Source organism: Haematobia irritans, chromosome 1 (assembly GCF_050003625.1).
Source record: "Haematobia irritans isolate KBUSLIRL chromosome 1, ASM5000362v1, whole genome shotgun sequence".
NCBI classification, from domain to species: domain Eukaryota; kingdom Metazoa; phylum Arthropoda; class Insecta; order Diptera; family Muscidae; genus Haematobia; species Haematobia irritans.
This window is the reverse complement of record NC_134397.1, coordinates 163,040,427-163,045,909: the sequence shown is the minus strand read 5'-3', so window position 1 is coordinate 163,045,909 and position 5,483 is coordinate 163,040,427.

The following is a 5,483-nucleotide window of genomic DNA, read 5'->3' as shown; positions in this document are numbered from 1 at the left end:
GCTACGCAAGCCAAATCTGAGGGTCCGTTTATATGAGGGCTATACATAAAAGTGGCCCGATATGGCCTATTTGCAATATCATCTGACCTACATCAATAACAACTACTTGTGCCAAGTTTCGTTCGGAAGTTAGCGTGATTTCAACAGACGGACGGACAGACAGACATGCTTAGATCGACTCAGAATTTCACTACGAGTCAGAATATATATACTTTATGAGGTCTTAGAGCAATATTTCGATGTGTTATAAACGAAATTACAAAGTTAATATACCCCCATCCTATGGTGGAGGGTATAAAAAATTGTTCCTTTTACCAAAAATGATCAATTTTCTTCATTTTTTTCGATTACACAAGAAGAAAGTCCTCTCAAATACTCTGCCAGTGATATATTATAATTACACCGTTGTTTAGTAAATATTTTCATTGAACCTCTCTAACTCTGGTGTAAAAGTGAATTTCTGTAACCTGAACCGATTTCAACCAAATTTGGACACTTGACGATGCTATCAAATATACTCTTTGTGTAAAGAACTTTTATTTCTGAATGCAATAGATCAACATGCTTTTGTAAGCTCTATAAGCAATAAAACGAACTATCACTGGAGTAAATCTGTCAGCTCTCAGACGATCGGTTTTGAAATGATACCAAACTAAAGTTGATTGCAATACACATCAGTCACACAGTAGTTGGTCGCGTATGGTTTTTGTTAATGTTTTTTTTTAAAGATTTTACATCATTGATCCATTCTAATATCAGGTGTGACTCTTTGCAGATCTACTACAGCATGTCAATTTCTACACTCTTAGAAAAATATGTTTTTCATATGTTCCGATATAAACAAAATGTGTTTCGGGCACAATTTTAAAACACAATATATTTAATGTTCCTAAACTAACACTAAATGTTTGGGACATCTATGTTAATATGTTAGAATATATTATGTTTGGGGCATGAATGTTTCATAAAAATCATATGTGTGAATGCAAACATATATAAATTTACAAATTTCGACTAAACATACATATGTTGTGATATTTTATTCAAAGCGACAGAGAGAGTATAGAGAAAGAAATAGAGATGGAAACCGGGAGAGTTGACGGGAGAGTCCACGTGGCAAACAAATGTATGTTTCTGTTAAATAATGTTATGTTTGCATGGGCTCGTGGGCGCTGCAAACTATGCTATATAAGTGTAACTTATAACGATAATTATCTACTGGTGACTATAACAGCTACATAGTCCAGTGGGTAGTTTGTTGGCTTACAAACTGTATAGTCCTCGGTTCGATTCTCCGTGCAGGCGAAAAGTAAAATTTAAAAAATTTATAAAAGTGAATAATTTCTTCAACATTATTTGTATTTCAGAAAAAAGTGCCAAGAACTAAAATATTTCGAGGAAGTGAAAATTACGAGTATGTTAGGCAATGAGCACAATCGTCTTTGGGAAAAATTCTTCCAAGCATATAATATTTTTGGGCTCAAAATGCTTCCAAACATATGATATGTTCACATAAAACAAACATATTTATGTTTCGGCAGTATCCAATAATATATGTGCTTCCTGCAAAATATGTTTGGAACATATGTTAAAGAAGCAATTTTTTTTTTGAGGGTGTATATATATTTTTCTTCGTTATGGCCTCCTGTGCGACGTGAACAATTCAATCTATGGAAAAAATTCATTTTGACTATTTTGTATATATTTAACTTAATAAAGTTTAATACTTAAAAGTTTGATTTTAATAGAAAGACGGATTTTCACAATTACACCATAATCCTAGGATTCCAAGTAAATTCATACATATGATCGTGTGTGTGTGTGTGATATGTTGTTATGTCTACTTTGAAAGTAGACATACATATATGAAATATTTTTGGGAAAATACTTAATCTTTGAAACTTTATGCAATTGTAAGGCATTTGCACAAAGGTGTTTGTCTTTTAATAAATATTGAAATTGGAATTGGTATAAATTTTATTCATACATCGACTACAACAATGCTACCTCATACTATCCTTAATACAAAATGTTCTTAAACAAACACTTTTAATCTAAGAGGCATTCTTCATAAGATTAATTATGGGAAATTTTAATTAAAATCAAAAGAATTTTACATTCAAGTGGGCTATACATGAATTTGACAAAGGGGAAAATTGCTTTAAGCTACAGACATTTACATGAAATGAACAAATGTTTAATAAATATGAATTGATTGATTGATTGATTGATTGATTAGAAATATTTCCAGGGAGAATGTGAATTGTATGTTAGAAATTCTAATTCATTATGGTTAATGCATTTAATAAAGTTTCTCTAGTATTTGTTGAGTGTGGTATGTGAAAATTGTCCTCAATTTATTTAATAATCGAAGAGATGAATCGAAACTACAGTTCTACGCTACAGATTTTAACAATAGCTTTAATATGTTAGTAACTCCTTTATGAGTGGGCAATGGGGATGATCTCAATACTTAATATTATTTAAATAAAACTTTTTCATATACGCAGAAAAAAATTTCCGTAGTTAAACTAACGCTAAATTTAACTTATTTTTATTGGAAAAAATTTATTTGCTTGTAGTTGAATTTTATTATTTTTATTTTCCACAGCTTAATGAAATATTACTGTTTTTAAGTATGTCTCAAAAATTTTATGAACTAAACGTGAGTATAAATGTCAATTACCGTACACATAAGTTCTCCGGAGCTCTCATCAGATCCGGTTGAAATTTGGTCCGTGGTGAAATTTGGTACAGTGCCCTAGTATATGGCCGCTAACAAGCTTGCCAAACTTGGTCCATATCGGTCTATAGTTATATATAGCCGATCCCCAAAAATAATCTACCAAAATTTTATTTCTATAGAAAATATTGTCAAAATTTTATTTCTATAGAAAATTTTGTCAAAATTTTATTACTATACAAAATTTTGTCACAATTTTATTACTATAGAAAATTTTGTCAAAATTTTATTACGATAGAAAATTTTGTCAATATTTTATTTCTATAGAATTTTTTTTTTCAACATGTTATTTCTATAGAATATGTTGTCAACATTTTATTTCTATAAAAAATTTTGTCAAAATTTTATTACGATAGAAAATTTTGTCAAAATTTTATTACTATAAAAAATTTTGTCAAGATTTTATTACGATAGAAAATTTTGTCAACATTTTATTTCTATAGAACATTTTGTCAAAATGTTATTGCTATAGATTTTTTTTCAACATTTTATTGCTATAGACATTTTTATCAAAATTTTATTTCTATAGAAAATTTTGTCAAAATTTTATTTCTATCGAAAGTTTTGTCAAAATGTTATTGCTATAGAAAATTTTTGTCAATATTTTATTTCTATAGAAAATTTTGTCAAAATTTTATTGCTATAGAAAATTTTGTCAAAATTTTATAACTATACAAAATTTTATTACTATAGAAAATTTTGTCAAGATTTTATTTCTATAGAAATTTTTGTCAACATTTAATTTCTATAGAAATTTTTGTCAACATTTTATTGCTATACAAATTTTTATCAAAATTTTATTTCTATAGAAAATTTTGTCAAAATTTTATTTCTATAAAAAGTTTTGTCAAAATGTTATTACTATAGACAATTTGTGTCAACATTTTATTTCTATAGAAAATTTTGTCAAAATTTTATTACTATAGAAAATTTTGTCACAATTTTATAACTATACAAAATTTTATTACTATAGAAAATTTTGTCAAGATTTTATTTCTATAGAAATTTTTGTCAACATTTTATTTTTATAGAAATTTTTGTCAACATTTTATTGCTATAGAAATTTTTATCAAAATTTTATTTTTATATAAAATTTTGTCAAAATTTTATTTCTATAGAAGTTTTTGTCAACATTTTATTTCTATAGAAATTTTTGTCAACATTTTATTGCTATAGAAATTTTTATCAAAATTTTACTTCTATAGAAAATTTTGTTAAAATTTTATTACTATAGAAAATTTTGTCAAGATTTTATTTCTATAGAAATTTTTATCAACATTTTATTTCTATAGAAAATTTTGTCAAAATGTTATTTCTATAGAAAAATTTTTCCAAATTTTATTACTATAGAAAATGTGTCAAGATTTTACCTCTATAGAAATTTTTGTCAACATTTTATTTCTATAGAAAATTTTGTCCAAATTTTGTTTCTATAGAAAATTTTGTCAAAGTTTTATTTCTATAGAAAATTTTATCAAAATTTTATTTCTATAGAACATTTTGTCAAAATGTTATTGCTATAGAATTTTTTTTTTAATTTTATTTCTATAGAAAATTTTGTCAAAATTTTATTGCTATAGAAATTTTTGTCAATATTTTATTTCTATAGAAAATTTTGTCAAGATTTTATTTCTATAGAAATTTTTGTCAAGATTTTACTTCTATAGAAATTTTTGTCAACATTTTATTTCTATACAAAATTTTGTCAAAATTTTATTACTATAAAAAATTTTGTCAAAATTTTATTTCTATAGAAATTTTTGTCAAAATTTTATTTCTGTAGAAAATTTTGTGAAAATTTTATTGCTATAGAAATTTTTATCAAAATGTTATTTCTATAGAAAATTTTGACAAAATTTTATTTCTATAGAAAATTGTGACAAAATTTTATTTCTATAGAAATTTTTGTCAACATTTTATTTCTATAGAAATTTTTGTCAACATTTTATTTCTATAGAAAATTTTGTCAACATTTTATTACTATAGAAAATTTTGTCAAGATTTTATTTCTATAGAAATTTTTGTCAACATTTTTTTTATAGAAAATTTTGTCAGAATTTTATTTCTATAGAAAATTTTGTCAAGACTTTATTTCTAGAGAAATTTTTGTCAACATTTTATTTCTATAGAAAACTAGCGTAACCCAGCCCGCTTCGCTGCCCCTTCCGAAGCGTATTTTGAGGAACATTTTGCGTTAACTTAGTCAACTATATCCTTCGTGCTGAAAACAAATTCGAAAAGATTTGAATTCTTTTAAACAAATCGGACTACTTGATTTTTCGTTTATAGGTACAAATACGGCGGGAATGCATATGTAAAACGGTTCGTCTTAAGGAGAGGGTGTACCCTTTCCTCCAAATTTTTTATATAATGTTTTGTATTCAAGTAGTTGGACAATCTTCGATATTTCTTGTGAATTTTAAGTGTGGTTTGTCAAGGAAAGGTATCCTTCTCCTCAACATATGTGAACATTAAGCACTATATTATAATAACATACATACAAAGAATTACTGTTTCCCATCCAATAAATCGGAAAAAGCAAAAGTAGTAAAAAATTTTACCACATTAATATTTACTAAAATGTTGGAAAATGATGCACCATCTACGTTGGCTGCCAATTTCATGTAAATTTAAGTTCTTTACTAAAAAGAAGTCTGGCAGAAACCTGTGCAAAAATCATAAAATTATGTATAGAGTTCCCATTTACGGACAACCCTCTACTTTCAATTTAAGAAAAAAA